The sequence below is a fragment of the Lactuca saligna genome, chromosome 6, assembly GCF_052625555.1.
Source record: "Lactuca saligna cultivar CGN05327 chromosome 6, ASM5262555v1, whole genome shotgun sequence".
NCBI lineage: Eukaryota > Viridiplantae > Streptophyta > Magnoliopsida > Asterales > Asteraceae > Lactuca > Lactuca saligna.
The window spans coordinates 82,542,549-82,569,480 of record NC_136422.1 but is presented as its reverse complement, the minus strand read 5'-3'; the positions used below and the strand labels follow the sequence as shown (position 1 = coordinate 82,569,480).

The 26,932-nt window shown below is 40.0% G+C and overlaps 1 non-coding gene across 1 annotated transcript; it reads right to left on the bottom strand.

The window, feature by feature from the left end:
* Positions 1–3,721: 3,721 nt before the first annotated feature.
* On the bottom strand, positions 3,722–3,828 carry LOC145003631 (small nucleolar RNA R71). Its single transcript, XR_013662084.1, has one exon. It is a non-coding gene; the product is annotated as a small nucleolar RNA R71 (small nucleolar RNA).
* Positions 3,829–26,932: the final 23,104 nt, after the last annotated feature.

Sequence of the window (26,932 nt, the reverse complement as noted above, 5' to 3'; positions counted from 1 at the left end):
TCACCAACTTAATTGTTGATACTCTTTCAAAACTACTTGTATTCTCAGAAAATCGGTAAAACAGGTAATCTGCTGCTTTTGAGGATGGGACGCTAAGGCATCAAACACTTCATTTTTGTCAACATAATGTAATTGATTTAGAAACATGTAAACTTATGCTATGGTGTAACATTGTCAATTATATTTATGTGTGTTGTGTTTTCTATGGTCACTATTATACTTGTTGCTATGATATTATATATGAAGTCCTCCACCCCCGAACGTTTCCGCCATTCTTGGTTTGGGGGTGCGACAAAATGCAACTTTATTTTTGTGACTTTTCTAATACGAATGTCACATTTTTTTTCTAGTCATGCATACACTACATATGTTCTACTACATTGCTTTGAATATTCATTATTGATATTGCCATATTTATACACATTTTTAGGCAATATTGATTTACATTTTTATAAATATTTTGGTTATTTGCATAGAATTATGGTACTTATAAGGATAAATTGTTATGTGTAGCCAAATAGAAGTATTTTCGAAGAAAGGGACCATAAGTGACAATACTTGGAACTTTAGGGTAATTGAAGAAAAAAAGGATGAAAAAGTCAGCAAAAACCGTGCTCACGATCTAAGGAAGTGGGATGTCACGACGTGAGTAGGAAATTCTAGAAGATAAGCATCTGGGTGAAGGAATCCTTGTCGTACACGATTATCTTGAGTTCATGACGTGAGACTTACATTCTTACGATGTGAACGGGAAATTTCAAGATATTATAAATACCTTTTCCATTACGAAAAGGGAGACTTTTGGCTGACTTAGAAGAGTTCCTAGAGACGAAATTCAGAGGAAGAGAAGATCTGGAAGTTGGTTTTAACACCAAGGAAGAAGAAGTTCATAAATTGGTTTATAGATTGGTACACTTAAACATGTCTTTAATTATAGTTTTTGTTTGTTTAGTTGTTGGTATGTCCAGCTAAATCTAGCCGCTTCTGTTAGCTAGATGAAGCTGGAACTCATGGTTTTAATGCATTAGATTTAACTTTACTTGTTGGTAATATGCTTGTGTTGATTGATTTTACCTAGCTTGCTTAAATTAAATATTTGATTGCTTTAAATTCTTGTTCTGTGTAGTTAGTGAATACAAATCTGCATGAATTTGAATACCTAATAATATAGTGAACACTAGTTTATTAGAGCTAAGATCAAACCAATCTTAGATAAGTAATATAATCATTAAATTAAACTGTGTTAGAGAACTCATATTATGACTGTAATTATGTTTTGATTAATCAATCTTTCATGGCTCGAATCTTATCTAATAATTGATTATGTGTTAACTATTGTGTAACCATACATAGATTTACATGAATTGATTAACAACTAGTAGATTTAGAACAAAATTGCTAAAACTTCATTAATTGGTAACCAACAATAATAGGCATAGCTAATGCACAACCATTGAGTGAAAGTGGACTCGAACTAACAGAAGTGTTTTGTTTATTGATTGTGTTTGTTAAAGAATTAAGTTCATCTAAACTTTCAAAATTAGATAAAAACCCTTCCTTTGCTAGGAATTAGGTCAATTTAGTAGTAGATAAATTAATTAGTCAACATCGTTCCATGTGATAGACACCCGACTTACCCAACTATTCTATAATTCAACTAGGTACACTGCCTAAGTGCATTTTAGTTAGTTAAGTTAGTTAGGTTATAAATATAAAATTAGTGGGTGTAGCTATTTGCACACATCAAGTTTTTGGCGTTGTAGCCGGGGAACGACTTAGTTAAGTATTAGTTTGTTTGCTTTAAATTAATCGATCCTTTTTGTAGGGTAAAACCTGCAAGAAGTTACTTTTATGTTTTAATTTTTTCCGCATTACAGGATTCACGACGTGAACCTTTAAGATTCACGATGTGATAACTGAAAGCCTTAGGTTGCGTTTAGTTACGGAAAAACAATTTTCATTTTCCGTTTTTTGTTTTCCCTTTTCGATTTCTGTTTTCCGTTTTCATTTTTCATTGAAAAATTTAGAAAATGCGTTTAGTTAAACTTATTCATTTTTCATTTTCAGTTTTAGAAAATTAGAAAACGTGTTTAGATGTGTATTTTTCTATCGGTTTTCATTTTTAAAAAATAGTAGTGGTGGTAGGGTGTGGGTGGGGGCGGTGACGATAGCGGGTCGGCGGCGGTGGTGATGATGACAGGCGATGGTGGTGGCGTCAACAACTGTGTCAGTGATGGTGATGGTGGCGGCAACGGTGGTGGTGGTGCTAGTGACGGGTTAGTGGTGGTGGTGGTGGTGATGGTAGGTCGGTGATTACCGTGGTGGTGTTGGGTGGGTGGGGGTGCGAGTATGGTTTGTATGTGTGTATGGGTGTGTTTGTGGGGGTAGGTGTAGGTTTGTGTGTGTGTCTGTGAGGGTGCGCGTGGGGTAGGTGTGGGTTTGTGTGTGCGTTTGTGTGTGGGTGTGGGTGGGTATGTATGTGTGTGTGGGGGGGTTGGTGTGTGTGTATGGGTGGGTATGTATATATATATGTGTGTGTGTGTGTGTTTATGGGTTGGTGTGTGTGGGGGTGGGTATGTATGTTTGTGGGTGGGTGGGTATGTATGTGTGTGTGTGGTTGGGTATGTATGTGTGTGTGTGTGGGTGGGTATGTATGTATGTGTGTGTGTGGGTGGGTGGGTATGTATGTGTATGTGTGTGGGTTGGTGTGTGTGTGTGTGTGCGCGGGTGGGAGTATGTGTGTGTGGGGGGGTGGGTATGTATATGGGTGTGTGTGTGTGTTTGTGGGTTGGTGTGTGTGTGTGGGGGGGGGGGGGTAGGGGGTGTTAAGGTGGGGGTAGGTAAAGGTGGATGGGGTGGAGTGGGTGAGTGTTTATAGAAAAATTTTGGAATTAGAAAAATGTGGAAAACAATGATTATCAGTTTTCCAAAAATTTCCAACTTCTTTGTAATTTTAGAAAATGGAAAATTTTCATTTTCCGTGAGAAATTTAGAAAAATAGACGAACTAAACGCGTTTTCAAAATTCTCATTTTTCTTGGAATTTTTTTCCGGAAAACGGCCTATTTTTCTACAACTAAACGCACCCTTAGTTTTGTTTATTTCAGTTCGTTTTTCTTAGTTCAGTTTTATGTTTTATTTTTGTCTTATTTCAGGAGTTCATGACCAGAGGCTCTAACACACCTTTGGTGCCACCACTTGAAGATCCCGAGTCCGCAGTTCACAAAAAGATGGACAAGAGCGTGAAGGAAAATCAAACACCAAAGAAGACACCTTTAAAATAATTCACATCAGTGTTCTCAAAGAAGTTAGGGAGGAAAACGGAGGAGTCAAGTTCATCTTCAAAGAACAAGAGCAATCTTGAACACTTAGATCAAATACCCATCCAAACCGAGTCTGAATACGATACCGAGCCTGAATTTGAATTACATACAAGTGAACCCGAGAACGAGCCAAGGAACAAGATGGAGAATATTGAAGAAATATCTATGGGAGCTTACAGAAAAAGAATTCGAGATGACGTTGGTCCAGGCTTAGTACAACCTGTCATACCTGCCACTGCCACATTCGAGCTAAAGGGACAAATCCTTTCTACACAAAATGTTACCTTTAAAGGAGTTGCAAAGGATTGGTTAAAAGCACTTCCACCTGGTACAATAACTACTTGGGCTCAAATGCGTGAGCAGTTTCTAGACCAATTCTGTTCACCATCCAAGATTGCTAAACTCAAGAAGGCAATAGTCAATTTTGAGCAAAACCCGGGGGAGTCACTTTACGAAGCTTGGGAGCGTTACAAAGGGTTGGTAAGGAATTGTCCTCAAAATGACCTTAACATTCAACAAGAAGTGTCCATATTCTATGACGGGGTCAATGTGATGACAAGACAACTCCTTGATTCTCAAGGACCACTTAAAAAAAAATTCGGGCAAGTTAAGGAATTAGTTGAAGAATTTGCAAAACATTCTCGTGAATACCACAATCCAAGGAATGAAAGCATGAAAGGATTTAGGGGTACGAACACTGAAGAGATAGTTGTTGTGATGGCAATGCTTCATACTATGGAAAGGAGATTGACCAAAATGGACCAATCAATTCATGCAATTCGAGTTGGTTACGAGAGATGTAGTGGCCCACATTTGACAAAAGATTGCAACTTGGATGAATGTGGAAACAAGAAATCTCAAGTTTTCTATTCGAGTGGGGACAAGTATGATGAAGACTAGAGGAAACCAAATAAAGAGTGGCTGCCTTATGATGAATACAAGAAGCAAAAGGAAGAAAAATATAGACAAACTGGTAGAGGTTTCTACCAAAGAGAGCAACCACTAGTTGAGAAGAAATCAAAATTAGAGACCATGTTGATGAAATTCATGGAAGCTTTATAGAAAATGCATGATGCTACTGACACTGCAATGGAAGAACAAAGAACTATAATGAAGAATCATCACACAATGATGATAGATCAACAAGCATTAATAAAGAATCAGCAAGCCTTCATCAATAACCTTGAAGCACAACTTGGTCAATTTACCACTTTGGTTAATGAGAAGATGTTCCCGAAAAATCCTGAAAAGAGTACCCAATCTCATGTAATGGCCATAGATATTGAAGAAGAGGCAATTTCTGAGTTCCTAGAAGCCTTAGAAGTGGAGCCACGGCAGCGCAATCCAAAGCCAAAGAAGGCGAAGCTCGAAATTGAAGAATCTATTGAAATACCCAGTTCACGTCGTGAGCCCACTATGCTCACGTCGTGGGCTCGGTCTGAATAGAAAAATCTGTATGTGCTCCAGCTTATAAACCACTTTTTCCATTCCCGTCTTGAGCTAATCTTAGTCCACTGGAGAGAGAGAGAACATCTAGAGTTTATCAAGCAATTAAAAGGTATTCCTATCAATACTCCTTTTATTGATTCACTTGAAAAAGTTCCAAAATATGCTAAGTTCCTACAAGACTTGTTAGACACTCGTCAGCAATTAAAGGAGAATTCTAAGGTGATTCTAAGTGAGCAAAGCTCAAAAACGTTGTTGGGAGAAATACCTAAGAAGATGGGGGATCTTGGACGACTCACTCTCCCATGTGAGTTTGGGAATAATATGAAGGTTTATGCTTTAGCCGATTCTGGGGCTAGCATAAATTTGATGCCATGTTCGTTTTATCAAAAATTGAATATTCAGAAGTTGAAGGCTACAAAGATGACTACTCACATGGCGAACCGTTCAGTGACACACCCCAGGGCATTGTTGAAGATATTCTCGTGAAAATCAGGAAATACGTTTTTCCAATAGACTTTGTGGTTTTGGATACGAAAGAAGATCACAATGTACCAATTATTCTTGGTCACCCATTACTTAACATTGTTGGAGCTCTGGTTGATATACGCGAGTCCAAACTCACCATGAGAGTTGGGGATGAGAAGGAAAGTTTTGGAATAGAAGATGGTTTCCAAGGGGATCATGCTCAAGAATAGGTTTTCAACATTGATAAAGAGAATGAACTTGAAGAATTAGAGAAGCTCATGGAAGAAGAAATCAAAACAATTCAACAAGTTAAAAGACCAAAACCAAGAGCATCTGTTCCATTTTTAGTTGAACTCATTGCCTACACGAATCCAACTTCTTGGGTAAGCAAGGAAGATGATGAGATGTCGAGCGATGAAGAGGAGGTTAATTTAAAAGTAACAAATCCATTAGTGAAAGAGGAGAAGGAGACTGTGGAGCTTAAAGATGATGAAAAATTGAGGATTCAAGGGATCAAACGCAAGCTCGATGGAGACAAAATTAAAGCTAAAAAGGAAAATTCTAAAAAGGCGTATATTCGCTGAGTGCAAGCTTACAAGAGGCGTTTTAAAGAGCAAAAGATCCTGGTGGTGGACTCTTCTGACGAGTTGATCTAGGAGGCACGAAGTCCGGCTCAAGACTCCTAAAAAAGAAGCGCTTCACAGGAGGCAACCCGAGTTTGGTTTGCATTTTTTTTCTTTTTAGTTTTTGCATTTTAGTCTTAGAAACATAGATCATATCATCCAACTCACTTTATTCGTAATTAAACACTGAGTGTTGGTCCCTAAAAATGAAGTGGTAATAATTAAGAATTTAGTTAATAGACAAACTTGGATTAATAAAAAAAAATTTCATACAGTATTCACGACGTGAATCATTATGATTCACGACGTGAGTTTTGAATGCACTGGACAATATATCATTGATACATATCAGCCCATTTTCTATTAAACTAAATGGCCCAAGACTAATCCATTTTTGATGAGGAATGAATGGCCCAACATTAAGCCCAGACAGGACTCACGACGTGAATAGTAACAAACACGGGACCACAGATTAAAGAAAACTGAATCTCTTTGACCAACTCATTCTTTATTCCCACGAAGTGAACAAGAAATCTTGTCCCCCTTGCTTCGATTTAGGCCGACATACACTCCATTTTCGTTTTTGCTTACGTAATCTTTCGATCTAAGGTAATACTTCTTTATTCTCATCTCTAATTCTTCTTTAATAGTTGAAACTTAGGGTTAGGGTTTGTATTTAGTTGAGATGTCAAAAATTTTCCCCACAAATCCAGTAATAGCCTTGGAATGTTGATGATTTGTGGTTGGAATTAGCATAGGAGTAAACCCCATTAACATTGTAACTTGATTTGCATCCTGATATTAATGATTCTGGTTGCTGCGTTACGAACTCACTACGTGAATCTTAAAGGATTCACGACGTGAATACTGGGACTTGACAACTTTAGTTCTGTTAATTTCTAATTTGTGGGGTTGTTTCTTTTCGCTGTGTTTGTTGTTTGTTTTTATAGAAATAGGTCCCAGAAGAGAGGTTCCAACTGGAGTAGCGGGTTTACACCCATTTGACAACTTTCCAACAACTACACCCCAAGAAGTATTGACACGATGGAACAATCGGTTGGGATGGCTTTACAACCAAGATTTTGCTATTGCACCCACTATTCAGTGGGTACGTTTAAGGGAATTCAGGCTTATGGATAAGTTATCCCTGTTTCTTACTAAAAATTTTATTGGGAATGGTTTTTCATTCACTTGCTCGGGATGGCTCAATCTTTTCCAGGTTCAAGAGCGGGTCTATCAGGAGTTGTGTGTAGAGTTTTTTTTTGCCATAGTGACATTCCACGAGAATGTCCAAGATCCACATTATCAGCAAGCACTGGTCTTTCATCTTGGGGGTGAGTATCGGGAATGTAGCCTCATAGAATTTTCTTTGAGGGTTGGTATATATGATCACCAGGAGACGATGACTCTTGAATTTGGAATGTTCTTGAGGGAGGCAGCAAGAGCTTATGCGGGTGGTGTCACAGGATTTGATTTTTGGCATTCTATTGCATCCTGGATATTCAATTCTGGAGTATCCCTCGAGAGCAGCATTCGCTCTCCTATCTACCGTTTACTTAACCAGCTGATTGCTTTCTCCATCAATCACAGACGACATGGGGACAAAGTAACAAAACATAATCTCTTCTTTTTATGGTGTATTTTGCAACCAGGAGTGTGTTGCAACATTCCCTACTTTAGCACGCTTCTTGGACGACTCTGCTGCTAGTTCTCGTCCCGGGAGCCCTATTTGTGGAGGGAATTTTGTTACACGTCTGGCCTGGTCTTATGGACTTATCATTCCCGGCATCACTCGTTATTTGACTTGCATGGAGGGGAACGAGTTTACTATAGGGTATTTGGAGACAATGAGAGTTGTGGGGAACTTTGGATCTAATTGGGGTATTTTCCATCAGATGATGAGGGTGGTGAGCAGCAGGGTGACCAACCCGAACCGTAGCAAAGGCTAAGGAAGAGGAACATGAGATAAAGGGGAGAAAGAGGGCAACCAATGCATCTACCCGCACCCATGGTAGGATCACATATTGGGAATGATATGGCTGGGTATTTCGATCAGCTCTCTTTGAGTGTTAACTGGCTTGGAGGAACTATGGAGAACATGGTTCAACATTTCCATGTGGAGCAGCCTCCTCACCTAGGGTATCATAACCCAATTTGCCTGAGGTGGACAAAGTATCGTGGACAAGGAGGAGATGGGGCGGGCACTAGTGGAGCAAACGAGGAGGATGAAGATGATTGGTCGCTTAGTTTTTATTTTGTTTGTTTTAGATTTTTTGGTTTGTTTATATTTTGTTTTTAAATTTGTTTGGATTGTAAGACATTAAGATATTATGTTACTTTTCTCTTCTTTGTTGTTAACTTTCAATTTTCTAAGGAGTCTTGGGGAAGGAGTAAGGTCGAGTCAAGAGTCGTGTTCGTTTAGGCGACTGTCGTTCAAGTCTAGAAATTAAAAGTCGAAACCCACAATTGGAAATAAGTATGGGGTGATTCAAGAGAGAGGTTATAGTTAGAAGAGTCGTCAAAACACACTAAATTTAGAAAGGTCTTAGTTCGTTAAGAAGCTAAGTGGAGTATATGTATTTACATGGAAGAAGGCAGTTTCAATTCTGGTTCACCCCGACTTCACGTCGTGACCCTATATTGCTCACGTCATGAACAAAGTAAAAAAGGAAATTCAGAATGCGCGATCCAGCGACTTCACATTGTGATCTTGTACTGCTTCACGTCGTGAGTTTTGACTTTCCACCACATTGATTCCGTTCCATTCTTCTTCATTACATGGAACTACTACCATTCCTTATGACACTTTTGTGACGATTTGATGGGCTGTTTTCTCTAATATACAATGTGGCGTATGCTTTCCCACATTGTCTACACAATTTGGAGGCTTGCACCATTCTTTTTGAAGATTGAAGTTTTGATTGATGGATGGTTTCGCAAGTTCAAGTCCAACTTCTTATTTTTGAATAGGACCAATATATGAGATGCATATTTCAACAACACTTTTGGAGATGATCACGCCACTATCCCAGGGGAGTCTGTTCCTTTTTCTCCTTTTCCTTAATTTTAATTTATTTTATGCATACAATAAGGGCATTGTATGTGATAAGTGTGGGGTAGGGGTAGAAAAAGTAAATTGCTAGAAAATTTGGTAAATTTATATTATCTAGAAAAATTGGAAAATTTAAAATTTTTAATAATTGAATCTAGTAGTAACAATTTGAGTTGCAGTTGCTTAGTATGATATGGGATGACTTGATGAGAGCTCAAATGTTTGATTGAGCCAATACACGTTATAATGCATTTATGGCTTCCCTTATTCTAGTGAAATCATGGGACAAAAACACAATCTCGCTTAGTTTGAGAAATGCGATATGTTTAGCAGTCTACGCCTGAAATGTATCCAGGAAAGATATGTCTTAACCAATAAAGGTTGAAGTTAAGTGCCCCTACTTAAGCATGCAGGTTTTTGAGTTTTATAAAAAGTGAGATACATGTAAAAAAAATAGAGAGAGAAATTACCAAAAGTAAAGAAATTGAAGAATTTTGGAGCATAAAAGTATTAAAGTTTGAAGATCAAAAGATGAAAATTCTAAAAGTTGAAAGTTGAAGATGCCAAAAATCATGAAAGAAGTGAATTCAAAGAAGTCAAAGATCAAACATCAAAGAAAGAAGAATTCAAGAGCTTCAAGATGTGGTATCTTCTAAAAATTTGTAATTCTCTAGTTTATGTATGCTTGGGTAGCTTTACAAAAATACTTTGAGGTTAAGTAGGATTTCTGGGGATGGATTCGGAGGGTTGCATATAATGAGCATTATTCAAAAGAAGCGGGCAAGTATTTATGAGGATTATGAGTATTTAGAATTAAGGGGGGTTACTTGGGAAAAATTTTAGACACAAATGCATGCATTGAGGTATTGGCATATGCACTGAGCGGGAATTCGATTGTTCTATGTGATGCTAGTGATAAAGGTTTAAGTTTAAATAAGAAGATTTACTTGAGGGCAAGCAAAGCCTAAGTGTGGGGTATTTTGATATTGCCATATTTATACACATTTTAAGGCAATATTGATCTGCATTTTTATAAATATTTTGGTTATTTGCATAGAATTATGGTACTTATAAGGATAAATTGTTATGTGCAGCCAAATAGAAGTATTTTCAAAGAAAGGGACCAGAAGTGACAATACCTGGAACTTTGGGGGCTTGAAGGAAAGAAGGATGAAAATTCAGCAAAAACCGTGCTCACGACGTGAGGAAGTGGGATGTCACAACATGAGTCGGAAATTGTAGAAGATAAGCATCCGGGTGAAGGAATCCTTGTCGAACACGATTATCTCGAGTTCACGATGTGAGACTTACATTCTCACGATATGAACGGGAAATTTGAAGAGATTATAAATACCTTTGCCATTACGAAAAAGGGAGACTTTTGGCTGACTTAGAAGGGTTCCTAGAGACGAAATTCAGAGGAAGAGAAGATCTGGAAGTTGGTTTTAACACCAAGGAAGAAGAAGTTCATAAATTGGTTTATAGATTGGTACACTTAATAATGTCTTTGATTATAGTTTTTGTTTGTTTAGTTGTTAGTATGTCCAGCTAAATCTAGCTACTTCTGTTAGCTAGATGAAGCTGGAACTCATGGTTTTAATGCATTAGATTTAACTTTACTTATTGGTAATATGCTTGTGTTGATTGATTTTACCTAGATTGCTTAAATTAAATATTTGATTGCTTTAAATTCTTGTTCTATGTAGTTAGTGAATACAAATCTGCATGAATTTGAATACCTAATAATACAGTGAACACTAGTTTATTAGAGCTAAGATCAAACCAATCTTAGATAAGTAATTAAATCACTGAATTAAGTTGTGTTAAAGAACTCATATTATGACTGTAATTGTGTTTTGATTAATCAATCTTTCATGGCTCCAATATTATTTAATAATTGATTACGTGTTAACTATTGTGTGACCATACATAGATTTACATGAATTGATTAATAATTAGTAGATTTAGAACTAAATTTCTAATACTTCATTAATTGGTAACCAACAGTAATAGTCATAGCTAATATATAACCATTGAGTAAAAGTGGACTCGAACTAATAGAAGTGTTTTGTTTATTGATTGTGTCTGTTAAAGAATTAAGTTCATCTAAACTTGCAAAATTAGATAAAAACCCTTCCTTTGCTAGTAATTAGGTTAATTTAGTAGTAGATAAATTAATTAGTCAACACCGTTCCCTGTGATCGACACCCGACTTACCCAACTATTCTATAATTCGACTAGGTACACTGTCTAGGTTTATTTTAGTTAGTTAAGTTAGTTATGTTATAAATATAAAATTAGTGGGTGTAACTATTTGCACCCATCAATTAATAATAAAATCACACCATAACAGTAACAACATAAATATCTTATATAATTTTATGGTCTCCTTGACATGTCTAAATGTTGGGTTTTGAGCATTCTAACACTCCTATGGTGTACATGCAACCCTATAAACCTTGGATCTATGTTTTCACTATAATACATGCAAATAACAACTTTCCAAGGCTTTAATCCTAACTAGAATATTATGAAGAATTTATACTACAAAGTACTAGTTAGATGACATCCCTTTTGATGTAGCTTGATGTCTTCAAGCTTTAAGAGCTTAGCCACAATAGTGTGGAAGCCTCAAGTGGAATAACAAATCATCAAAACACCTTGGAAGACTTTAGAGAATATGGATACTTGGTTCTCTCGGGTGAAATCGGCTAGCCCTTCATAGTGTACCACACTAGTGCCAATTTCACCAACCAAGGACATCTTTATATAGTGTGGAGGATTAGGGTTAAACCCTAATACCCATGACCTTTCATTTCTTAGGATCCATGGGTTAAACACTCCATGGACTATCCATGAAAGCTTAGCCCAACCTAAATGAACTTGGCCCATTCCATATATACAAGAGTCCATATTTAATTAGTTCATTTTGATCACTTAATTAATTCTAAATTAATTCTTGATCAATAATAATTAAATAATATGATTCCATATTAATATATTAGAACTTATAATATATTAATATTAATCATAAACATACTATTCTCAAAAGATTATCCATAAAAATTGTGTCGGTGAAGTGCAACCCAAATGGACCATGCCGGGTCGGGTCAAGTACATACCAAATATAGTTATGGACTTAGACATTAATCCAACAGTCTCCCACTTGGATAAGTCTAAAACTATTATTGTGTAACAGCCCGGAATTTCAGGTATTGCTTTAAACTATTTTGGGGCATAATTAGGAGGGGACTCGGCGAGTTAGTGCCTGACTCGCCGAGTAGGACCACGGTCTTGGACACAGATTCGCGACTGGACTCGACGAGTTCATGAGGGACTCGGCGAGTCGACGTTGTTCAGCTGAAACCCTAGCCGTTTTGATTCTGGATCGTATATAATGTCTTTAGGGCCGTCATGTCTCGTCTTTTGGCCGATTGAAGATAACCTAAATGGCTGTGGGCATCTGGAGCAAAGGTGAAGGCTAGTGGAAGCTTGAAGAGGTTGTTAGGCAAGGAGAGGCAAGGTGGTGATCAAAGGAGGATCAAGGGGTTGAGCTCTGAAGGTTGGGGGCACAGGGAACACGTTTTCCAGGTAATCCTCGGATCGTTTCTGTAGTTTTGGTGTTGTACACGAATCTAGGGTTTAGGAAACCCATTTAAGGATTTTATAGATTATAGTGTTGTTACAAGTGTTTAAATCCCAGTAATAGTATGTGTAAAGGTCCAGGAAGTCCCATATCTATATATTACGGAATCATGCGAATTACAGGAGGCAGTTGATTGACTGCATGGCGAGGACTCGCCGAGTCCCATGATCAGACTCGGCGAGTAGCTTGAAGATTCACTAGGACTCGCCGAGTTGTTCTTCAGACTCGGCGAGTAGCTTGAAGACTTACTGGGACTCGTCGAGTCGTTCTTTAGACTCGACGAGTGGAGTCGGGGTGTTTAGACTCGCCGAGTCGCCTTGGCACTCGACGAGTCCGGTCAAGTTGACCGTTGACCTATATGTAATTTCGTAGGGGTCAGTTGTCTTGTTTGATAAGATCATTAATAAAGGTATGTGGTATTATAGGGAGCCTGCAGATTAGCGGATCGAGTGCGAGTAGCTCCAAGGGTTTATAGCTTGCATACTACGAGGTGAGTCTTCTCACTATACTTCACCCGGAAGGGTTTGACTGTGTGACCGGAAGGTCGTATGTGATATATGTGATTTATGCTATAATTGGAAAGGTAGATGATGTACATGTTATGTATGTTTATCCGGGCCGGAAGGCATTATGTTATGTGATAGCAGGAACAGGTATGATGTATGATATATGTGCTATGTGTGTTATGTTATATGTGTTATGCTTTGTAAATGTTATGGGCCGGAAGGCAATATACTATGGGCCGGAAGGCTATATAATACGGGCCGCAAGGCGATATGTTATGGGCCGGAAGGCAATTACTTTACGGGCCGGAAGGCAATGTTATGTGGACCGGAAGGTCAGGGCCTGGAAAGGCGTATGTGTGTAAGTTGTATATTGGGGAACTCACTAAGCATTTATGCTTACCAGTTGTGTTTATGTTTTTCAGGTGCTAGTGATGACCGTGGGAAGGCGCCGGCGTGAGACGTACACACTGCCATTGTTGAAGATCTTGGGGATTCGTTATTTGTATTTTTGCAATAAACTTGGAATAAATTCTTTTGTTGAATAATGATGTTTTATTTTAAATGAAAATTTTATTTGAAAAATTTGAGCTGTTACAATTGGTATCAGAGCCTTGGTTTGAGGGATTCGGGTGTACTTTCGGGTGCAACTGAACTCAGACCGAGGATTTGAGGAAAAAAAATCTTTTAAAATAATAAGGACATAACATTTCATAAATGGTAAAGCGGTAAAACAAGAACGGAGCAGTGTGTACGATCAGCCAGTGCCCGAACGGTAAAGATCCCCAAAATACCTTACAATGTTATGTTATGCACTGAATTATGAATTGTTATGCATGCTAGAAGACTAGGTATACATGATAGGACTAGATAGGCCTGTTTTGTGATGCCTTAGTCTAGGGAGATTGCTTATATGAGATATTTGGTAGCGTGCAAGTAGATAGTGCATACTAGAGGTAGAGTACTCATTATTCGGGGTTTGGGGAGGAAGATTTGGGACGAATACTGATACGGTGTGGTCGGTAGTATTGGGCCCGTACTACCGAAGACACCGGGTCGGTGGAAGACCCAAGTAAGAATCCCTGGATACCGGAGACTGAGTAGGGTTGCGTTATCGAGTACAAATGTACTTGATGGGGTCTCTGATAGTTTTATGTTGTATTTCAGAGACATCATGGTTACGACACGCCACGGAGCGAGTTCGAGCGGTATGAATGACGAGGAGATTCGTCAGATGATTCAGGAAGAGGTAGCTGCGGCGGTTCGGGTTGAGATCCCGGAGATGTTTGGGTCCATTAAGACCACCCTGATGGAGGAGTTTGAGGAGCGGTACGCCGCACTGACCGAAGCTGCAGTCGCTGCCGCTACCGCAGCGGTGGCCGCTGCCAGGCCGCAAGGGGGCGATTCATTGCTCTTCCGAGAATTCAGCAACACGAAACCCCCTGAGTTCGATGGGACACAGGATCCGATTGCAGCAATGAGGTGGATCGCCGACATTGAGGGGTGCTTTTATACTTGCTCATGCCCGGAGCACCTGAGGGTACGGTTCGCTTTGAACCAGCTCCGACTGGGAGCGAAGGATTGGTGGAAGTTCGTGACGGTGAACTTCACTGTGGCGGAGATTACAGCGGTGACGTGGGAGAGGTTCACGGAGATGTTCAGGGACGAGTACGTTCCCCCGGTGGAGAGGGAGCGATTGATTCAGGAGTTCTTGACCCTTAAGCAGGGTACTGATTCCGTGGCAGTGATCACGCGGAAGTTTCATGAGAGGGCAATGTTCTGCCCTGAATTGGTATCTACGGAGCAGTCGCGGATGAGCCGATATTTGGGCGTTTTGAAGAGGGAAATCCGGGAGTTTGTGTCAAACTCCACCTATCGTACTTTCACTGAGCTTCAGGCGAACGCCAGGAAGCGCGAGATCGAGTTGGAGACTCAGGCGAGGGAGGAGGCCGAGTCTCGGCAGGTGGATCGGCGGCCGGCTCAGCCTCAGCCGGCAGCCAAGCGGACTAAGTCCGCTGATTCGAGGATGGGAGGTCCGAAGGGCCGCACTTGCGCGAAGTGCGGCAAGAGTCACGAGGGTGTGTGTCGAGCTGGTGGTTGCTACAAGTGTGGCAAGGAGGGACACATTGCCAGGGATTGCCCTAAGGGGTTTATGGTTTGCTTTCACTGCAACCAGACAGGCCATCGGAAGGCCGAGTGTCCGCAGCTTCGTCAGGGAGCAACACCTACTACCAGGACTACTGAGACCCGACCGGCGAAGGTCGAGGCCCCGAGGGCTCGCGGGAGAGCCTTTCAGCTGACTGCGGAGGAGGTCCGCGCTGCGCCCGATGTTGTGGCAGGTATGTTATCATTCACGTATTTACTTAAAGGTTGAAATGTCATGCTTATGTTAATGTATGTGTAGGTACTTTTCGTGTGAACTCTATGCCTGCTTTAGTGTTATTTGATTCGGGTGCGAGTAGATCGTTTGTATCGTTAGCCTTTAGTCAGCATATCGGCATTAGCCGTGAGCCGTTAAGTCGGCCTTTGAGCGTTTCTATTGCGGCCGAGAGGGTGGTTTGTGCTACGGAAGTTCTTCGGGGATGCGTGCTAGAGATCTTCGGGGTCGCGTTTCCGATTGACCTAATTCCTATTGCGATGGGGGATGTCTGTGTCATCGTAGGCATGGACTGGTTGAGCCGATTCAGCGCCGTCATTGACTGCGAGCGTCAGCTGGTGACTATACGAGACCCTAGTGGGGGAGTTCTTACGGTATACGGCGAGGGTACCCGTTCGGGATCAGCTTTTTGTTCGGCCGCTAGGGCGAGGCAATGCCTACAGCAGGGATGTAACGGTTTTGTGGCGTATGTGATGGATACGCGGGAGACTTCAGAGAGACCGAAGACAGTGGAGGAGGTCCCAGTGGTGCGCGAGTTTCCAGATGTTTTTCCCGAGGATTTGCCGGGAGTACCTCCTGCGAGGCAAGTAGAGTTTGGTATCGATCTAGTTCCAGGGGCTGCGCCTATCGCGAAGGTGCCCTATCGTCTTGCACCTCCAGAGATGCAAGAGTTGTCCTCGCAACTCCAGGAATTGTTGGGAAAGGGATTTATTCGGCCGAGTAGCTCGCCGTGGGGAGCACCGATCCTGTTCGTCAAGAAGAAGGATGGTTCACACCGGATGTGTATCGATTACCGGGAGTTGAACAAGGTGACGGTCAAGAACCGCTATCCGTTACCGACGATCGATGATCTATTCGATCAGTTGCAAGGGGCATCTTGGTTTTCCAAGATCGATTTGAGATCAGGGTACCATCAGGTAAGAGTGCGGGATGAGGACGTCCAGAAGACAGCATTTAGGACGCGGTATGGGCATTACGAGTTCGTGGTGATGCCTTTTGGGCTCACCAATGCCCCAGCAGTGTTCATGGACCTCATGAACAGGGTATGCAGGCCGATGCTGGATCGGTCTGTGATTGTATTTATCGACGACATTCTGGTGTATTCGCGGTCTAGAGAGCAGCATGAGGGGCATTTGAGGGAGGTCCTTGAGGTACTGAGGTCGGAGAAGCTATATGCAAAATTCTCCAAATGTGACTTCTGGTTACGAGAGGTCCAATTTCTGGGACACGTTGTTAATCAGACAGGGATATTGGTTGATCCGGCCAAGGTGGAAGCAGTGATGAGTTGGGAGGCACCGAAGTCACCTTCTGAGATCAGGAGTTTCCTTGGGTTGGCGGGGTACTATCGGAGGTTTATTAGGGACTTCTCCAAGATCGCGGTGCCGCTCACCAGATTGACCCGGAAGGGTGTTACATTTTCATGGGGACCCGAGCAGCAGACTTCCTTTGAGACACTTCGTCAAAGACTGTGCGAAGCCCCAGTATTAGCTCTCCCGGAAGGGATGGAGGACTTTGTCGTATATTGCGACGCATCGATTTCGGGACTGGGTGCAGTGTTGATGCAGAGGGGCCATGTGATAGCCTATGCATCGAGGCAGCTGAAGCCTCACGAGGCGAGCTATCCCACGCATGACTTAGAGTTGGGGGCAGTAGTGTTCGCCCTCAAAATTTGGCGTCACTACCTGTACGGGGTTCGTTGTACTATATACACGGACCATAAGAGTTTGAAGTATTTGATGGATCAATCCAACCTAAATATGCGTCAGAGGAGATGGTTAGACGTGGTTAAGGATTATGACTGTGAGATCCTATACCACCCAGGCAAGGCTAATGTGGTAGCCGATGCATTGAGTCATAGGGCGGAGAGCACTACATTGCGGGACGTATGTTTGAGATTGACGGTGATGACTTCGGTATTAGATGCTATTCGTGGGGTACAGGCCAAGGTTGTGAAATCCGGGATGCAGAAGAAGGAGCGGGTCGTTGGGTTAATTTCAGAGTTCGTTATGGATGGACGGGGACTTCTGACGTTTCAGGGTCGGATTTGGGTACCATTCGTGGGCGGTACGCGTGCTACTTTGATGCAGGAGGCTCACAGATCGAAATTCTCGATCCATCCCGATGCTACGAAGATGTATTTGGATTTGAGAAAGGAGTATTGGTGGCCTTGCATGAAGAGAGACGTCGCTTGGTTCGTTGAGAGGTGTTTGACCTGCCGTAGGGTTAAGGCCGAACACCAGAGACCGCATGGTAAGTTGCAGCCCTTGGAGATTCCTGAGTGGAAGTGGGAACAGATCACGATGGATTTCATCACCAAATTGCCGAAAACTGCCAGGGGAGTCGATGCGATTTGGGTGATTGTGGATAGGCTGACAAAGAGTGCACACTTCCTTGCCATTAGCGAAAGTTCATCAGTAGAGAAGTTGGCAGAGTTATACGTGAGAGAGATAGTATCTCGGCATGGAGTGCCGACCTCGATTGTTTCGGATCGCGATGTACGTTTCACTTCCAGGTTCTGGAAGAAATTCCATGAGGAGTTGGGTACTAAACTGCATTTTAGTACCGCATACCATCCCCAGACCGACGGTCAGAGCGAGCGGACGATTCAGACATTGGAAGACATGCTTAGAGCGTGTGTGTTAGACTTCGGGGGTAGCTGGGATGCGCATCTGCCATTGGCTGAGTTTTCCTACAACAACAGCCATCATTCGAGCATTCGTATGCCACCTTTTGAGTTGTTGTATGGTAGGAGGTGTCGGACTCCCATTTGCTGGGGAGAAGTGGGACAGAGAGTGATGGGCAGTACAGAGATCGTACTTCAGACGACCGAACAGATTCAACAGGTGAGGCAGAGGTTATTGACCGCCCAGAGCCGACAGAAGAGTTACGCGGACAGACGCCGGTCCGAGCTTGAATTCCAGGTTGGCGACTTCGTTCTCCTAAAGGTTTCTCCTTGGAAAGGAGTGATTCGGTTCAGAAAGAGGGGCAAATTGGGGCCCCGGTTCATAGGTCCATTTCGTGTAGTTGCAAGGGTAGGCAAGGTAGCTTATCGGTTGGAGTTGCCAGCAGAGCTGAGTCAGATTCACAACACCTTTCACGTATCACAGTTGAGGAAGTGTGTAGCCGATGAATCGGCAGTGGTTCCGTTAGAAGATATTCAGGTGGATGCGAGCCTGAATTACGCCGAGAGACCAGTAGCTATCAGGGATCGGAAGATCAAGGTTCTACGGAACAAGGAGATACCTCTGGTGTTGGTTCAGTGGCAACATCGGAAGGGATCGGAGATGACTTGGGAGCCGGAGAGTGAAATGCGGGAGCAACATCCGGAGTTATTCGCAGAATGAGACTTCGAGGGCGAAGTCTAATTCTAGTGGGGGAGAGTTGTAACAGCCCGGAATTTCAGGTATTGCTTTAAACTATTTTGGGGCATAATTAGGAGGGGACTCGGCGAGTTGGTGCCTGACTCGCCGAGTAGGACCACGGTCTTGGACACAGATTCGCGACTGGACTCGACGAGTCCATTAGGGACTCGGCGAGTCGACGTTGTTCAGCTGAAACCCTAGCCGTTTTGATTCTGGATCGTATATAATGTCTTTAGGGCCGTCATGTCTCGTCTTTTGGCCGATTGAAGATAACCTAAACGGCTGTGGGCATCTGGAGCAAAGGTGAAGGCTAGTGGAAGCTTGAAGAGGTTGTTAGGCAAGGAGAGGCAAGGTGGTGATCAAAGGAGGATCAAGGGGTTGAGCTCTGAAGGTTGGGGGCACAGGGAACACGTTTTCCAGGTAATCCTTGGATCGTTTCTGTAGTTTTGGTGTTGTACACGAATCTAGGGTTTAGGAAACCCATTTAAGGATTTTATAGATTATAGTGTTGTTACAAGTGTTTAAATCCCAGTAATAGTATGTGTAAAGGTCCAGGAAGTCCCATATCTATATATTACGGAATCATGCGAATTACAGGAGGCAGTTGATTGACTGCATGGCGAGGACTCGCCGAGTCCCATGATCAGACTCGGTGAGTAGCTTGAAGATTCACTAGGACTCGCCGAGTTGTTCTTCAGACTCGCCGAGTAGCTTGAAGACTTACTGGGACTCATCGAGTCGTTCTTTAGACTCGACGAGTGGAGTCGGGGTGTCTAGACTCGCCGAGTCGCCTTGGCACTCGACGAGTCCGGTCAAGTTGACCGTTGACCTATATGTAATTTCGTAGGGGTCAGTTGTCTTGTTTGATAAGATCATTAATAAAGGTATGTGGTATTATAGGGAGCCTGCAGATTAGCGGATCGAGTGCGAGTAGCTCCAAGGGTTTATAGCTTGCATACTACGAGGTGAGTCTTCTCACTATACTTCACCCAGAAGGGTTTGACTGTGTGACCGGAAGGTCGTATGTGATATATGTGATTTATGCTATAATTGGAAAGGTAGATGCTGTACATGTTATGTATGTTTATCCGGGCCGGAAGGCATTATGTTATGTGATAGCAGAAACAGGTATGATGTATGATATATGTGCTATGTGTGTTATGTTATATGTGTTATGCTTTGTAAATGTTATGGGCCGGAAGGCAATATACTATGGGCCGGAAGGCTATATAATACGGGCCGGAAGGCGATATGTTATGGGCCGGAAGGCAATGTTATGTGGACTGGAAGGTCAGGGCCTGGAAAGGCGTATGTGTGTAAGTTGTATATTGGGGAACTCACTAAGAATTTATGCTTACCAGTTGTGTTTATGTTTTTCAGGTACTAGTGATGACCGTGGGAAGGCGCCGGCGTGACACGTACACACTGCCATTGTTGAAGATCTTGGGGATTCGTTATTTGTATTTTTGCAATAAACTTGGAATAAATTCTTTTGTTGAATAATGATGTTTTATTTTAAATGAAAAATTTATTTGAAAAATTTGAGCAGTTACATATTGCGTATGACTTCAAACCTAACTGGCAATCGTAGCTCTTAAAGCTGCTGTCGAACTCTTATCTTGTCAACGAACTTGTCCATTAGATAAGGGATCATATATTCCTCCATTCTAGATATCATATGGACTGAGACATGGATTATAATCATTTTCTCTGTCCATTTGTTGTTTCCTGATTTCCGATTTATGACGACTGACTAATTGAACAAATCAAATCAGTCCTGGCCCGGCTGAGCACTTCCATTTGTCATCATCAAATCATCGAGGGGCCCACAGATATCACTTTTATCCCGAAGGTAAAAGGAATGGATAAACTTGGACTCATATGGCTTGTTCTACTACTTGTTGAATCATACACAAAGGCACGTTTTATAGCACCGAGTTACCAAATGTGTTTTCGTGCAATCAATGTACAACCAACTCATAGTAACAACTCATATCTCTAGGTTTGAAGAATATAGGATATTATCATCTCATGATCACTCGTGATTAAAATCCATGAAGTGATTCCAATGAGCGCAGGTTGAATCCAATACTCAGAACTTATGAGCACTCATGAGTGTTGTAGCCCTTTGTCCAACACCTTAGGCCTCTACAAGCCAACCCATGACAGTCTTAATTCATATCTACTTCCAACATATGACCCACTGTGGATGGTTTGAATAACTTAGTCATTTCGGAAGAATAACCTAGTTTATTCGGCAAGTCAAAAACATGCAAAGTGAAACACAATAATAATTGAATCCAATATGGTATCAAAACCTATGAACATAAATAAAACACCTTTTATTTATCACCATATGATTACAAATTATTCATTGTATACTGTTTCAGCTATCAACTTTATTCTTGAATTTAAAACAATAGTTGTCCCATGCTCCAAGCATGTACACTATGTTTTCTAAACACTAGTCATGCCATACACCAAGTATGCATACTATGTTTGTCTATGATCTTTACTTTGTGAACTAGATCAATTGAACATAACTTCAATGATTCTCTTTTCACACTCTCAAATCCTTACTGCAAATGCAAGAATTCCCAATTCATGCCATTTACTGAAATCTGTTAGATTCTAAACTTCTATGCATTGATTCTCTTGTAACGATTATGCACAAATTCATAAAGACTTGGCAACAATCATTACAGAGTATTCCAAAGTAGATCAATTCCTTGGAAACATCCTTCTTGCATTGAGTTTCCTTAATCTTACACAGATTGAAATTTCTGACTTTGAGACATTTCCAAATTCATTTTGACTATCACTTCTGAACAAGAGTTGCCTCCTTACAGATTATGTCAATAAGGTCCTTCCAGAATTATCACTATACTTCCAATTGTCCTTGAGCAACCAATCTTTGGTAAACCTTAGATTGTCCTCGACAATTGTTTAATCCTTTTAGTCATATCCTGTTCTAAACCTTTTCCCTCCTTAATGCCCCAGGCATTTAGAAACTTTTAGAAAGGATATAACACATGTAATCGATCCTATATCCGAAACATATGGGACACGATTCATGATGTCTCACATAAAGACTAAACCAGTCTTTTGCTATAACATTTCCATTTCTATTTGCCAAGTTCATATAATTCAGATTATGAAAAGGAATGCCGTAATCATAATCGAATTTAAGGACGCAAATAATGGACCCATATACAGAATTTCCTTATGTGGAGCCATTCCAACATGAAATTCATATATATTTCCTTGACTAAATGATTAAGACCTCACGATATATTTGAGATGAAGTATAATTTCCTCTCCCTTAATTATAGCAAAACAGCTTTTTCCCAATAGAAACCTTTTTGTTTTCTATAATTAACATTGCTAACTTGCAACTTTTATCATAATTATCATGCTCCCACTAACATGATGATTATTAGCATAACACTTATGCTCCCACTAGCTTTGACATGTACTCAGAAATCAGATGACTTTCTTACCAAAGTTCAGATTTCTAATACGAGATTGTTTTGATAAAACTTTATCAAAAACATACACCTTCCTTAAATAGCACACTTGTATGTCTACACAATTATGAAGAGGGATGCCGTAATCATAATGGTTAGACCTTTTTGCCACTTCTCACAAGTCCAGGTTAGTGTGCCGGTAAACCACACATGCTCCACTAACGACTTTGAGAATGCAAATATCACAATTGCTATCTAGCTAAAATCTACTTAGTGAAAGTGTTTCCTCACCATCATTTTCATGAATCGGAGAGAAACCTTATGACACTTAGATTTCTTGGTGTATGTGTTCTTATCCATGTGAATTGTCAAAACCATAGTCACAAGATAAGGATAATGACAAATCTAAACTCATATGGACTGAACTCAATCTTAATTTCTTGCCACCTGGCAGCTCAAGGACCTACCATATCTTCCAAGTTGTTGTGCAACCAATTGAGAACTCTAAGAACTCATATGCAAAGCCAACTTTGATTGGAATGGGCACAGAATATGTCAACATGATAGGCTATAAACCTTAAGTCGTGTGCTAGTGAAGAACTTCAGGTTTTATTCTTGATTAGTTCTTGAGACTTTCAAGACCTTTAAGCCTCCCACTGTCCTCTTGACCTATAAGACTCCATTGTTAAACTTCCAAGAGATAGTGTGGATTCTAATCAAGACAAACACTTCACACAATTGGCCTTAGTTGGTCTTTGTTTTATCCAAAACATCACAACTTACCAATGTCAAATGTACAAGAGTAGGAAACTTTTACTCTTGCATTTGATAAGTGTTTTTAAACCTTCTTTAAGACATGTCACTCAAATTACAATCTTGGAGTATGACTCTAACACTTGTATTGGAACGAAGTATGACTCATCTTCTTGATTTAACCACTTCAACAATTCAAGATCCCTTCTTCTTAGTCATAAGAATGCACTAAGACTTCCTTAGAGATCTAATTTTGATATGGTTTCTTAATCATTAAAATGATCACAAAACGGATACTAAAGTACTCTCCCATCTTTTCAGATTTGAGAAACTTTTATCCTTCTGCCTAATTTGATTCTTCTTATTCGCTCTTCCATGCATTGGAACCTTTTCCAATGTCTCGGAGTTACACTTAATCTTGTAAGTATAATCATATTTACTAAGCTTTAGTAAATCATGACGAATAGCCTTATATCTTTTGTGGTGGACTTAATTAGTGCACATGACTATGTAATCGATCCCTTAGTCCATTACTTGACTCACACATCCATGTGAACAAGTAATTAGTCTTAATTTTTCCAATACTTGAAAGTTCTCATTCATCATGCTATACAACTTGCATGATTCCAAGTCCCGGTCCAATTAAGACTTTGGATGATGAGAATCTTTCCTTATTTGGTAAATTTAGACATTACCACAAATGAAGGAATCAATTTCATATTTCCACTCTTGCTATTAATGGAATCATATAAGCAACAATTTTTCCTCAAATGCCATTGTAAGGATATTTTTAAAATAAATAAAATCATCATATTTTTTCCTTTTATTTTAAAAACTTTGCAGAAAAGACTATCCTGACAATCCATATGAAAACTTGTTGTTATCTATTCCTAAGCAATATCTTATAACTCCTAAGAAGTAGCTCAAGAATCCGATCTTCAAACTACGCAATAGAAATCCATCTACTCGATCAGATTCAGCATATTCTTTCTTTAAGTTTCTTCACTTTTCATTAATTCTTAAAACGTCACCATGTGACCCAATCACATTATGTATCAAGAATCTCAGAATAGAAACTTAACAGAGTTAGATAGTGGACTTTACCTGAAGTAAAGTCAAACTTATTGACTTTAACATCTTTAGGTAAATTTGGCAGCTTCGCAACTAATGACCCTTTCTTTGGCAATATAAACATATGAACCCTTTGATAATGGTACACGGGACTATCACAGACTTAGCTTTTCTCTTTACCATTTGTTCAACCGAGTTGACTATGGCTATTCCCTTTCCATTGGGAAGAGAATGCTTTTCTGGATTTCCTGTGTCACTATTGTCAATGTCCATCAAGTTCGAGGAAGTTGATCTTAACAAATAGATAAGATCATTAAGGGTCTTGTCATAGTCTGTTTCATAGGTGTTCCAAAAGAACTCACTATGTGACTTAGAAAGTGATTGAACCACCAACTTTCTCAAGACTTTGACAACCAATTCTCCCGACTTGTCAATATGTGACTACATCTCCAAGATGTGACCACACCTAGACCTTCACTTACCAATAGGGTTCGAGCGACCTTAAACTTTTTAAGAACTTGTGGGGTAGGGAGAATAATTGGAGGAGGTGAAAGAAGTATGATTTCCATGGAACATCATCTTCATTTAGGAAAGCTTGTTTCAAGAGATTTGGGAAGATCATAAATGTCTAAACCAGACATCTTTTGGGAGATATTCAAGAGAGTTGATCTTATAGTCCTTAATATGACACCCAATATGAAATATTAAGGCTAGGACCCAACAAACTATTTTATAACTTAGAAGAGGTATGCCGTAATCCAAGCTATAAAATATTTGAAGGTAGGTGAATGACGATTCACCAATTTCCACCAAGATAAACGAAATGTATTATTAGGTTTTAATTGGATTTGAAACTCCTAGATCTTTGAGATTCATTGAACTGTTCAATGGCATGTTTCAATCTCAAGTGTGCCCTTCAGGTTTTGTGACTGGGATGCCGAGGATCACAAAACAAGGTGTGAAGTAACCATGCAAATTACTTGGTACCCTTAAGTGTTTACCCCTCAATCGATGTGTCGGTTAACCACACACGCTCCATCGATACTATGATAAATATTAAGTCACCCTTTACCTACCTTGTTACATCCAAGTTAGTGTGCCGGTTAACCACACAAGCTCCACTAAGGACTTAGACAAAGTGTAAAGTGTAATTTCATGGATTAGCACCTTATTCACATTTTCCTAAGTAACTAAGATTGGGAATTATTAAGAGTTTAGTTACATAGTATTTATCATTAATACTTTTAATGAAGTGAGATTTATAGTCTTGCCAAACCCGTTCGGCTAACGACCCTCCACCAGTCAAGCAAGCGGTGGGTGAGTGTGGACACCCATTAAGTTGCCATTTTATAGGCAACAACCTTATACCCACCTTATAGTCTGGCTTCGTGAATGAGGCGTACCAGCGGTAAGACTGACTTTACTCTTATACATATATATATATATATATATATATATATATATATATATATATATATATATATATTATTAACTTCTAATATTATAAAGTATAAGCGGTTGAATTTTAACTTTTAAAATTCTAAGGGCTAACTTGGAATTAAAGAATTCATAAGAGAAAACTTTACAAATTCCAAAATTTGAGGGAAAGTTTTGAAACTATTCAAAACTAATTAATTCCATAACTTATGTATTTAAAGTAGTTTTAATCCAAAAACTCTTCAAGTTCCATAAATTGAGGACAAGTCATGGAAGACTTTAAACTAATAAAAGAATTAACTTTTCTTTATTTTATAACTTATGGAATTAATTAAGGTTACATTATGTTTTTTATTTTTTTATTTAATGAAGAGACTCTTGGTCCTCCATAACTTGAGGACAAATTATGGAGTCATAACTCCAATTAATTAGAACTAGACTCTTCATTTTTGTAACCTTTGCCAACTTTTATGAGTTTTATGAAACTTAATTGTGACTTTTCATATAACTTGAGGACAAGTTACAAAAACACATTTTAGAATCAACTCTTAAATTAATTTGAATTGAAAACAACTATTTCATTCAACTTTTCTATTAATCTAAGCAACTCATAAGAACAAGATAATTCAAATCAAACTTTTTCATGTAATTAGTCTAACCTTTAAACTAATACAAAACATGAACCTATTGACAATTATCTTTGAAATTGGATTAGCATGAACATTACCACATCAAAAACAGGTTTATAAGTTCAAAAACAACTTAGGGTAATGTTCCTAGTCCATTTCTAGCCAAAAACCTCGAAAATATGTTGTCTGGGGGTCCAACTCGTCGACTGTAAGAACCGACTCGGCGTGTTGGATCGTTTTGATCATTTTTTAGGCATGGAATCGCTGAGTCCCTTGATGGACTTGCCGATTCTGATGATCAGACATAAACAATTTCGATTTTTTTAAGCATTTTTGCAAGTATAAGAAGAAAACAAGCCTAGGCTTTGATACCACTGTTGGGTTTTGAGCATTCTAACACTCCTATGGTGTACATGCAACCCTATAAACCTTGGATCTATGTTTTCTCTATAATACATGCAAATAAGAACTTTCCAAGGCTTTAATCCTAACTAGCATATTATGAAGCACTTATACTACGAAGTACTAGTTAGATGACATACCTTTTGATGTAGCTTGATGTCTTCAAGCTTTAAGAGCTTAGCCCTAATATTGTGGAAGCCTCAAGTGGAATCACAAATCACCAAAACACCTTGGAAGACTTTAGAGAATATGGATACTTGGTTCTCTCGGGTGAAATCGGCTAGCCCTTCATAGTGTACCACACTAGTGCCAATTTCACCAACCAAGGACATCTTTATATAGTGTGGAGGATTGGGGTTAAACCCTAATACCCA